Here is a 13,002-nt window from a genome sequence, read left to right as displayed (position 1 = left end):
TTAACACGGTGTTGTGATGTAATGTGAACTTTGATAACAGGTACGTGAGGTACCAACAATTAGTGCCACGTGAGGCGGCCATCAAATAACAGGAGGACGAACTTCAAGTTCAAGAGCGGACACTTAGGGGCCAAAAGAGACGGAGGATGGATTTAACAGAGACATCTTCCGACCAATAAAAAAGGGGAAATATTTCCTTACTACCCAGTAGAATGAACGTTCAATTCAGCAATTTCAATTTCCTATGTGGGACTTTTGCCTTAGTAATGTGGGGTTCTTATTCATGAGGTAGCTCTAAGTATTTTTTTTATATATTTTAATAGCAAAGAGAGAAAATCTAGTTCTTAATCAAAAGCTAGGCTCATACACATATTCCAGTATCATGTGAGAGTGTTATATGGGTCTAATCATAAAAGCTAGCACTATTGGAGAGATTGGTAGATCTAGTAACTAGTTTATACCATTGTGGGTGACCTTATAGCAAAGCAGTGATGCGTTCGATATATTTGTTATGTACTCCCTTTGTCTATAAATATCTATTGGTTTTGCTTTCTGAGAAACAACTTTGACTAAATATATATTAAAACATATTAATATTTATGGTACATAATTAGTATCATTGGAAAGATCTTTAAATCTGATTTTTTTAATAAATGTATTTGAAGATACAAATGTTGCACATATTTTTTTACAAATCGAGTCAAACTAGCGGCACGTACACCAACGGCGACAATTATTTAGGGACGGAGGAAGTAGTTTCGAAGTACATTTTCAATTGTACGATGATGCGGTCATATCTACATAGGGATGTGGTAGAACCTCCTAAATTATAGGGCCCACATGCACCCATCATTGTCCAATGACCTCTGACGACTATGCATATGTTCCCGGTAACTTAAGAAGACTGTCGGGTGTCCACGGAGAACATCGAATCATCCACGATTTTCGAGCAGGATCCTATTACAGAGTCATTGCAGTATTACAATATTTATTTAAATATCTACATCAGAGTAAAATAGCGGAAGTCTTACAATAACTTAGTTTACAAAATAGTAGTTTCAAATCTTACAAACTAAGTTCGATAATTATTACAAACCATAGTATTAGTGGAGTTGCATTATTAACATAATACAAAACACACAATTAAACTGTCCTGCCCAAGGGCCACATATTTACTTGTCGTCATCGGATCGAACAACAGCCATGCAGCACGGTCCAAAACAGACCTGATCATGAGGCTCACCTGCAACAAGGGTCAACTGACCCTGAGTATAAAAGTACTCAACAAGACTTAACCAAAATAAAACTGAAAAGGCTCAGAAATGCAGACTCAGAGATTCAAGGTATGACTTTAGCAATAATCAAAGTTCTTTTGCGTAAAAGATCTCTAACAAGATTCTTTATATCAACATTTTTATCATAAAAAAGATCATATACAAAGCTGACATGATCCATATTGAGATCATGAAACTTCGTATCCAACACTTTCTCAAACCTTACTCAAGTTCCAGTTATTAAACTACGATGATGAATAGTGAGTTGAGTCTCCATAACCGAGGAGCAACGACGATTCGAACCGATTAAAACCTAGCTAGGGATTCCAGACCACACGACATATGCAGGTCCCTGACCTACATATACCAACCTACCCTCAGGTCCTCTAAAATAAGAACGGGTCCACGCCACCCGAGAATACAGTACTTCACCAATCCAGCCCATTACCACGTGGGTACACGCTATTCCCGCTATCTCTCCACTCCTAGTGCGCGAGTAGCCATTCTCGTAACAGAATCACCAAGTTAAGGCTTACCGGAGTATGTGGTTAGTACTACAAATTCTCACCTCATGCAGTTCAACAACAGACGGGCCTCAATCGACATAGGCGGAAAGAACCCGCTCACAAGATATCCATGTCTTGTGGCTCTCATACATCGAGTCCGCCCGGTTTAGATTTATTATTTCACATGCTCATATCTCATGATAACATAAGTAACCAAACGTAACCAAAGATCCATTTAAAACTCGCAGGTGATAGGTAATCACCCGACTTTTATCTGTCTAAGTATGGCTAAGCATAACTAGACATTTACGAAGTAAAACTAGTAATAAGGTAGATATGGAAAAACAAGGTTGGTAATGCACCAATTAGGTTTTCACTCACTCCTAATCACTTAATGCAGTATTGAAAAGCAAAAGCGATATAAATTTATAAAACACAAGGTAGGTTTAAATGCATCCGGGGCTTGCCTTGATTGACGAAAAAGTTAGGTTCCGGAGTAGTTCCACAGATATTCAATCCGACCTCAATAGACAAATTAACCTCCTCCTCAACTTGATTAACTACCACGTGCTCACTTTCGTTCACTACATGTAGTAACAATGCCATGTTTAACATGATGCGATACAAAACGTGATGCTTGATAATGGATACAAAAGTTAAAAACTTGAATACAACTTTCCTTCGTGGTACAGTTACAAGTCAAAACTAACTAAACCTTTTTCATAACACTTATTTCAATTGCCAAGGATCATTACCAACTAATGACCCAAGGTCATTACTCAATCCAAAAATTCAAACAAAACCTAAATCATTAACGGTTACTATTTGCTTTTATGAATTAATTGTTTAATTCAAAATTATGAAATAAATCAACTTGTTCTAATTGAGCTCAAAATTTTTGTAAAGGTTCATCACATGATAACTAAGTGGTAAAACAATTTTCATAATTTTTGGATAATTATTTAAACCTAGAAAAATCATGGAAATTCATTTATTAATTAATTGAGAAATTTTTATCACATTCAAAAAGTACTGAAAAGCAACATTTCATATTTTTCCTAAATATTATACAACACAGAGAGGTCACACAAAAATTTTCATAATTTTTGGAGCTCTACATAATTCTACATTCAATTCTGAAAAAGAAAAATTTCATTTCAACTAACGATCACTAACAGGGTGACCCTACCTGTCATCCCCGTCCTTCCGCGCTGACTACGGCGACTACACGCGCTGACCGGTGATTTCTCGCCGCCGGTGAGGTCAACGGCGATGGCGAAGACACCAACATGTTCATCACAACTAGACGCACCTACTGATGTCACTACTTGCATCGATTACAGCTCAATACGAGCTCGACGCCGGCCATGGCGGATACGGCGGAGCGGCTGTGCTACGCCATTGAAACAAGATTGGTAGAGCCTAAACAAATGGCCCAGGAAGACTCAGGAGCTCACCACGAACACATTGGAGTCAATGGCCGAACCGGAGGAGCAACGGAGAACTGGGTCGATGATCACAACAGCCGCGGCGGCGCGAGCAACGACGACGGCAATGTTCTGGTGGCTGCGGTGGAAGAAATGACCAAGCAATAAGGCATAAAGCACCATGGCATCAAGGTGAAGCTGGAACAATACTTTGCAAGGACAAAGGCTCACCGCAGAGCGTTGGCCACGACGGCGCTCACTCAACGGTGGTGCTGCCGGCCGCGAGGAAGAAAGGCGACGAGCAGCGTTTCTCGGTGAAGTCAAGCGACCAGGGCAGGTTGGCTGGGTGCGCAAGGAACAAGCGGAGCTACGAAGGGCTTTGCTGTGACTGGAACGGCGCTACGGCATCGGTGCGAGCTCGTCGGAGTTGGGCGGTGGCGACGAGAAAAGCAGAGGAAGGAGAAAGAACAGCGACGACGGTGTTCCAACCTTTATAATGAGGCAAAGAAGCAAGGAGACGATACGCAGCAGCCTGCTCGTGCCAGCACGAAGCTGGAGAAGGCCACGGGCACGCCTGGAAGCCAGAGGAAGCTCGCCGGCGGTGACAGCTGCCCGATGGTACTGTTCCAACTAATTACAGAATTGCCACTCGTCTAATTTCCCAAATTACTCCCAAATTTATATAGTAACTCAAAAATCTTCAAAGATAAAAGTTGTTCCAAATTCAAAGTTATACAACTTTGCTTTTATAATAATACCCAAATTTGGTCTACATTTTGAAATGCAAGTTTAAATTCAAAAAGGGGACATTTTAAGAATTTACGCCTTTTCAAATTACTTCAAATTTTATATAATAACTTTGAAAACTCCAAAAACAAACTTTGTATAACTTGACAAGATCTACATTTTTGCTTTTAGGCTCAACCCCAAAATGTGCTTAGATTTTGAAATGGGTTTTCCAGGGTAAAATTAAATGTTGAAATCAGGGTTTTCGGAAATTCAAATCAATACAAAGATTTTTAACTCAATTCAAGCCATACAAGTCAACACATATAACATAAAGGTAAACTTGTTTTTAGTGTATGTATATCAAAATTTTAACTAACACATGAATGATGTGCTATGCATATGATGACATGGCATGTTTTAGTATTTAAACACCCGAGGTGTTACAATCCTTCCCCCTAAAAGAAATCTCGTCCCGAGATTTAAAGTCTAAGGGTAAATAATGGAAAAGGAAATGTGTCAGTCTAAAAACATCCAAAACCTATTCATAAAACAACTAAGGTCTCTTTACAAAACACGATTTGTAACGACCGAGCACAACTAACGTTATTCTATATTGACGCAAGAAACTCCGAAAACTTTTCTAGCAAGTAATCTTTGGATTCCCAAGTAGCTTCTTCTTTGGAATGTTGATTCCATTGTATCTTGTAGAACTTGATTGTTCTCCTTCATGTGACACGGTCTTTCTGACCCAGAACTCAAATAGAATATTCAGAATAGGTCAAATCAGGTTCAAGTTCCACTCCTTCAACCTCAACATTCTGTTCAGGCACTCGAAGACACTTCTTTAATTGAGAAACATGGAACACATCGTGCATAGCTGAAAGATGTTCTGGTAACTTCAAGCGATATGCCACCTTTCCACACCTTTCCAAAATTTGAAATGGTCCAATATAACGAGGTGCCAACTTGCCTTTAACACCAAAACGGGCAACTCCCTTCATTGGTGATACCTTCAGATATACAAAATCTCCCTTGTTAAACACCAATGGTCTACATCGTTTATCCACATAATTCTTTTATTGAGACTAAGCTATCTTCAGATTACTTTGTATCTGCATAACCTTCTCTTCTGTTTCTTTCATAAGGTCAACTCCAAAGAACCATCTTTCCCCGAATTCAGACCAATTCAGCGATGTTCTGCATCTATAACCATAGAGTGCTTCAAACGGAGCCATTCTAATGCTCTCTTGATAACTATTGTTGTATGAGAACTCAGCCAAAGGCAAACATTTATCCCACTTATTGGAATAGTTAAGGACATAATACCTTAACATATCTTCAAGTACTTGATTGACCCTTTCAGTCTGACCACCAGTCTATAGATGATAAGCTATACTATACAGAAGTTTGGTACCCAATGAAGCATGCAATTGTTTCCAAAAGTTGGAGACAAACTGTGTACCCCTATTTGACACTATGGTCTTTGGTACTCCATGTAGGCTCACGATTCGTGCTAAATACATCTTGGCATATTGGATAGTGGGGTATGTACTCGTGACTGGAAGAAAATGTGCTAACTTAGTTAGTCGATCTACAATAACCCATATTGAGTCAAAGCCTTTATATGTCTTGGGTAGACCAATAATAAAGTCCATACTAATATCCTCCCACTTCCAAGCTAGAATAGGCAATGGCTGTAACTCCCCAACAGACCTCAAATGTATAGCTTTCACTTTTTGACAAGTATCACACTTGGCTATATACCGGGCAATCTCTATCTTCATTTTGGTCCACCAAAATCTCTGTTTCAAGTCATGGTACATCTTATAACTTCTTAGATGAATAGATAACCTAGTAGCATGTGCCTCTTCAAGAATTGACTGTCGCAACTCAGGAACCTTTGGTACCACAAGATGATTCTTGAACCATAGCACACCTTCATCATCTATTTTGAAGCATTCCACTTTTCCATTCCGGACTCTTTCTTTGATATGGGCTATACCCTTGTTTTCTTTCTGAACGGCAATAATCTGGTCTCAAATAGTTGATCCAATAGTTATATTAGTCAAACTACCTTGTTGAATTACCTCTATACTCAACTTTTCTATCTCTTGGCATAAAGTCAAATCCATTGTTTTTACTGTCAGATAATTGCAATGACTCTTACGACTGAGGGCATCTGCAACCACATTTGCCTTACCAGGATGGTAATGTACTTCCAAGTTATAATCTTTAATCAATTCTAACCATCTTCTTTGTCGTATGTTCAATTCTGATTGAGTAAAGATATATTTTAAACTCTTGTGATCTGTATATACATGGCAAGTATTACCAAGCAGATAATGCCGCCAAATCTTTAGAGCATGGACAACCGCTGCTAACTCCAGATCATGAGTTGGATAATGTTCTTCATGTTGCTTAAGTTGTCCGGAAGCATAGGCAATGACTCGGCCTTCTTGCATCAATACACATCCAATACCAATACCAGAAGCATCACAATAAACGTCAAACGACTTCTCGATATCTGGTTGTGCTAATACTGGTGCAGTGGTTAACAATCTCTTCAAAGTCTGGAAGGCTTCTTCACAATCAGATGACCAGACAAACTTGGCTTGGTTCTTCAACAACCCAATGATGGACTTGGATATTCTAGAGAAATCTGGGATAAAACGACGGTAATAACCCGCCATTCTAAGAAAACTCCGAACTTGATGAACTGTGGTTGGCGGTTTCTAATCTAGTACATCCTTAACTTTGCTTGGATCCACAACAACTCCTTTAGCTGACAACACATGTCCTAAAAACTATACTTCCTTTAGCCAAAAGTCACACTTACTGAACTTGGCATAAAGCTGATGTTCTCTCAAGCGTGTTAGAACAATTATGAGATGTTCCGCATGTTCTTTCTTGTTCTTGGAATATACTAAGATCTCATCAATGAAGACCACTACAAACTTATCTAGCTTAGGCATGAATACTGAATTCATCAGATACATGAAATGAACTAGGGCATTCGTCAAAAAAAGACATTACCAGGTACTCATATAATCCATATCTTGTGGTAAATACCATTTTGGGAATATCTTCAGGCTTAATTTTGATTTGATGATAACCTGACCTCAAATCAATCTTGGAGAAAACTTTGGCTCCAGTCAGTTGATCAAAAAGCAAGTCTATCTGAGGTAAGGGATACTTATTCTTAATGGTTGCTTCATTCAATGGACGATAGTCAACACACAACCTCAGGGTCTCATCTTTCTTTTTCATAAAAAATGTAGGACATCCCCAAGGTGATGAACTGGGTTGGATAAACCCCTTATCAATCAACTATTGCAACTGAGTCTTCAACTCGGCTAATTCCTTGGGAGGCATCATATAAGCTCTCCGAGAGATCGGAGCTGTTCTAGGTTTTAACTCTATGTTAAACTGAACATCCCTATCTAGTGGTAGACCGGGTAAATCTTTAGAAAAAACATCTAGAAATTCACAGACTACCGGGATATCTCTAATCTCCTTGACGGAAGTCGCACAAACTTTTTCCACTGATCTCCTTAAGGTTGGAAGTTAGATAAGAAGCTAGGAATTACTATTAGGCAAACTCACCCTTATTGTCCTATTTAAAGCATCTATAACAGCCTTATGCTGATACATCCAATTCATTTCCAAGATCACATCTATATCCTGATCCTTGAGAATAATCATGGTAGTGGGAAAAATATGCCCACCCAGGTTTATGGGTACCTGGTATACCATTTCCTTAGTACATAGACATCCCTTGGGCGACTGTATAAAGAAATTTTCCTTTGTTTCCCTAATTGGAATTTCATACTTTACGACAAAGGTTCTATTGATGAATGAACGAGATGCACCAGAATCAAAAAGCATAACTATAGGATGATCGGCGATAGGAAACATACTCAGCATCATGGGCTCCCCTTCTGGAATCTCCCCGGCCTAAATATAGAAAACCCGCCCCATCTTCTTTTCATCTTTGCCCTTCTGAGCATTCTGATTATTGTTCTTATTCTGAACTTGACCCTATTGTTGATTGCTAGGAGCCTTATGAGAATTTAGATTATACTATTTGGGATACGGACATTACCTGGAGAAATAACCGGACCTTCCACAATTGTAACATGGATAACTGTGACCCTGGGGCATTGGAGCATGGACACTAGGAGCATTTGTTTGTTGTGGATTCTGGTAAGTTGTGGTAGGATAGACATTTGATTGTTGCTAGGCTTGGAACTGCGGTGGACGATAAGGAGGACGATAATGATTGACTGGGTGATAGATTATATTTTGCCTCTTTTGATTTCCACCAAAAGATCCAGATGGCACACTTTTTTTCTTCTTGATCTCCTTATACTACCGATATTTTTCCTCTGAAGCAATAGAAATGTTCACTGCCTCATGATAAGTGGCATTGGTATAGGTAGTCATCATTATTTGTAGTTTGGTATTCAGACCTCGCATAAACCATTTCTTTTTCTTAGCATATATGTTGACATGTTCAAATGCATACCGTGACAGGTGATTGAATCTACCCACATATTGCATAACTGTTTGATCACCTTGCTTCAAAGTAAGGAACTCATCCAGCTTCATAGCCATAACTCTCTCTGGGATATAATGGGCTCGAAAAGCAGTATGGAACTCTGCCCAAGTTAACTGAACACCCGCTGGTTGCATAGCCACAAGGTTTGCCCACCAAGCACCTGTTGCACCTCTAAGTTGTTGGGTAGCAAAAATAGGTTTCTGATACTCCGTGTAGGGAATGAGATCAAACTTCTGCTCCATTGTACAAAGCCAATCATCAGCTTCTAGTGGTTCATCTACCTTGGTAAACACCAGTGGTTTTGTATCTGTGAAATCAACATACGTAGCTTCATGCCTAGGATGACTGTGACCATGGTTCCCTTGCATCATATTCTGATTACTCTGAGCTATCTCTCGAAGCAATCGAGCATTTTCAATAGTCACATTGACAAGGGCGGCGATAGCATCAGCCAGATTTGGTGGAACTAGTGATGGATCAGGAATACCGTCCTCATCTTGTGAAGTACCATGAATATGCGAACCCCACGTACGACATATCTGTTCATGACAAACCAAACTTTACTCACAAGCCTTTATTAAACTATTAAAAGAACTGACTACAAACACATTACACTAGTTCACTTATTTAAGCACAAGCCCGCACCTAAACAAGACTACTTAACTTAACTAGATCTTATTATTTTACAACTCTACTCTTCTCCTCGACCACATCAAATCTCATGATCGGTATCCATTCCGGAAACATTTCTGCCTTCATTATCACTTTCATCGATCATCACTAATTCTTCTGGATCTTCTTCTTCTTCCTCTTCAAGTTCATCATTATCAGCAATGATGACACCAGGGTCCATTGCATCAGCTTGAGGTTCATGATTTGGATCTAGGAGATTGCTCAGCCTATGGACTTCTTCATGCAGATTGGTAGAATATTCTTCTAAATCTTCTTCATAAAATTCTAGCTCATGCACTCTAGCTCTAGCTACATCTTCCCTATGCCAAGCCTCATTTCTTCCTTCCACCATACGAACTAACATACGCTCGCAGTTCTTATGAGCGGTGGTGAGACACCTCAATTTATTCCATAACTCGCCCACATGGATAGCATTCATAGCCCTATCTCTAGTAGCCTGTGCTAACTCTACTATAAGCCTCTGTATCTCTGCCTAGGGATTAGGCCTAGAGCTACTACTACTAGCACCATCATTCCTAGGGGCAAGCTAGTGACGAGGAACTCCTTTAGGTCCAACGGACTTATGGGGTGTTATCTTGGTACGAGCCATACTATAGGAAGCAAGATTAATCCTAATAAGACAATCTAATACAAGTCTCAATAGCAGCCAGGATGGATTACACTGTTTAACCTAGACTCACTACTTAACTCCAGACTAAGAGGGAAAGTAAGTAACAAGTGGATTAATCATAATGCATGAATCATTCTTACAAACATAAACATTAAAACTTATAAGGTACAACAACAACAGTTGTTATTATATAGGGCATAATAAAATTACTACTCCACCACACAAAGCCTTTTTAATCAAATAAGGAATGGTGAGAATGAAATAAGATAAGCCAGAAGCAATTTAGACCAAATTAACAAATTATATTTATTTGTCCCAAATCATTTTGAAGTTTTTGTAAAACAATACAACAAAGACTTTGTAACGATCGCTCTAATACCATTCTATGGCAGAACCTCCAAAATTATAGGGCTCACATGCACCTATCACTGTTCAATGACCTCTGACGACTATGCATATGTTCCCGGTAACTTAAGAATTCTGTCGGGTGTCCACGGGGAACCCCGAATCATCCACGATTTCTGAGTAGGATCCCATTACAGAGTCATTGCAGTATTACAATATTTATTCAAATATCTATATCAGAGTAAAATAGCGAAAGTCTTACAATAACTTAGTTTACAAAACAGTAGTTTCAAATCTTACAAACTAAGTTCGATAATTATTACAAACCATAGTATTAGTGGAGTGGCATTATTAACATAATACAAAACACACAATTAAACTGCCCTGCCCAAGGGCCACACATTTACTTGTCGTCATCGGATCGAACAACAGTCATGCAGCACGGTCCAAAACAGACCTAATCATGAGGCTCACCTGCAACAAGGGTCAACCAACCCTGAGTATAAAAGTACTTAACAAGACTTAACCGAAATAAAACTGAAAAGGCTTAGGAATGCAGACTCAGGGATTCAAGGTATGGCTTTAGCAATAATCAAAGTTCTTTTACATAAAAGCTCTCTAACAAGATTCTTTATATCAACATTTTTATCATCAAAAAGATCATATACAAAGCTGACATGATCCATATTGAAATCATCAAACTTCGTATCCAACACTTTCTCAAACCTTACTCAAGTTCCAGTTATTAAACTATGATGATGAACAGTGAGTTGAGTCTCCATAACCGAGGAGCAACGATGATTCAAACCGATTAAAACCCAGTTGGGGATTCCAGACCACACGACATATGCAGGTCCCTGAGCTACATATACCAACCTACCCTTAGGTCCTCTAAAACAAGAACATGTCTGCGCCACCCGAGAATACAGTACTCCACCAATCTAGCCCATTGCCATGTGGGTACACGCTATTCCTGCCATCTCTCCACTCCCAGTGCGCGAGCAGCCATTCTCGTAATAGAATCGCCAAGTTAAGGCTTACCAAAGTATGTGGTTAGTACTACAAAGTCTCACCTCATGCAGTTCAACAACGGACGGGCCTCAATCGACACAGGCGGAAAGAACCCGCTCACAAGACATCCATGTCTTGTGGCTCTCATACATCGAGTCCGGCCGGTCTAGATTTATTATTCCACATGCTCATATCTCATGATAACATAAGTAACCAAATGTAACCAAAGATCCATTTGAAACTTGCAGGTGATAGGTAATCACCTGACTTTTATCTGTCTAAGCATGGCTAAGCATAACTAGGCATTTACGAAGTAAAACTGGTAACAAGGTAGATATGGAAAAACAAGGTTGGTAATGCACCAATTAGGTTTTCACTCACTCCTAATCACTTAATGCAGTATTGAAAAGCAAAAGCAATATAAATTTGTAAAACACAAGGTAGGTTTAAATGCATCCGGGGCTTGCCTTGATTGGTGGAAAAGTCAGGTTCCGGAGTAGTTCCACAGATATCTAATCTGACCTCAACAGACGGATTAACCTCCTCCTCAACTTGATTAACTACCACGTGCTCACTTTCATTCACTACACGTAGTAACAATGCCATGTTTAACATGATACGAGATATAAAATGTGATGCTTGATAATGGATGCGAAAGTTAAAAACTTGAATACAACTTTCCTTCATGGTACAGTTACAAGTCAAAACTAACTAAACCTTTTTCATAATACTTATTTCAATTGCCAAGGATCATTACCAACTAATGACCCAAGGTCATTACTCAATCCAAAAATTCAAACAAAACCTAAATCATTAAAGGTTACTATTTGCTTTTATGAATTAATTGTTTAATTCAAAATTATGAAATAAATCAACTTGTTCCAATTGAGCTCAAAATTTTTGTAAAGGTTCATCACATGATAACTAAGTGGTAAAACAATTTTCATAATTTTTGGATAATTATTTAAACCTAGAAAAATTATGGAAATTCATTTATTAATTAATTGAGCAATTTTATCACATTCAAAATGTACTGAAAAGCAACATTTCATATTTTTCCTAAATATTATACAACACAGAGAGGTCACACAAAAATTTTCATAATTTTTGGAGCTCTACATAATTCTACATTCAATTCTGAAAAAGAAAAATTTCATTTCAACTAATGGTCACTGATAGGGTGACCCCACCTGTCATCCCCGTCCTTCCGCGCTGACTACGGCGACTACGCGCGCTGACCGGTGATTTCTCACCACCGGTGAGGTCAACGACGACGGCGAAGGCACCAACATGTTCATCACGACTAGGCGCACCTACTGATGTCACTACTTGCATCGATTACAGCTCAATACGAGCTCGACGCCGGCCATGGCGGATACGGCGGAGTGGCTATGCTACGCCGGTGAAACAAGACCGGTAGAGCCTAAACAAATGGCCCAGGAAGACTCAGGAGCTCACCACGAGCACATTGGAGTCAATGGCCGAACCGGAGGAGCAACGAAGAACTGGGTCGATGATCACAGCAGCCGCGGCGGCGCAAGCAACGACGACGACGATGTTCTGGTGGCTGTGGTGGAAGAAATGACCAAGCAATAAGGCATAAAGCACCATGGCATCAAGGTGAAGCTGGAACAATACTTTGCAAGGACAAAGGCTCACTGCAGAGCGCTGGCCACGACGGTTCTCACTCAACGGTGGTGCTACTGGCCGTGAGGAAGAAAGGCGACGAGCAGCATTTCTCGGCGAAGTCAAGCGACCAGGGCAGGTTGGCTGGGTGCGCAAGGAACAAGCAGAGCTACGAAGGGCTTTGCTATGACTGGAATGGCGCTACGGCATCAGTGTGAGCTCG

This window comes from Miscanthus floridulus, chromosome 12 (genome assembly GCF_019320115.1).
Source record: "Miscanthus floridulus cultivar M001 chromosome 12, ASM1932011v1, whole genome shotgun sequence".
NCBI lineage: Eukaryota > Viridiplantae > Streptophyta > Magnoliopsida > Poales > Poaceae > Miscanthus > Miscanthus floridulus.
The sequence above is the reverse complement of the archived record's forward strand: the minus strand, read 5'-3'. Positions refer to the sequence as shown.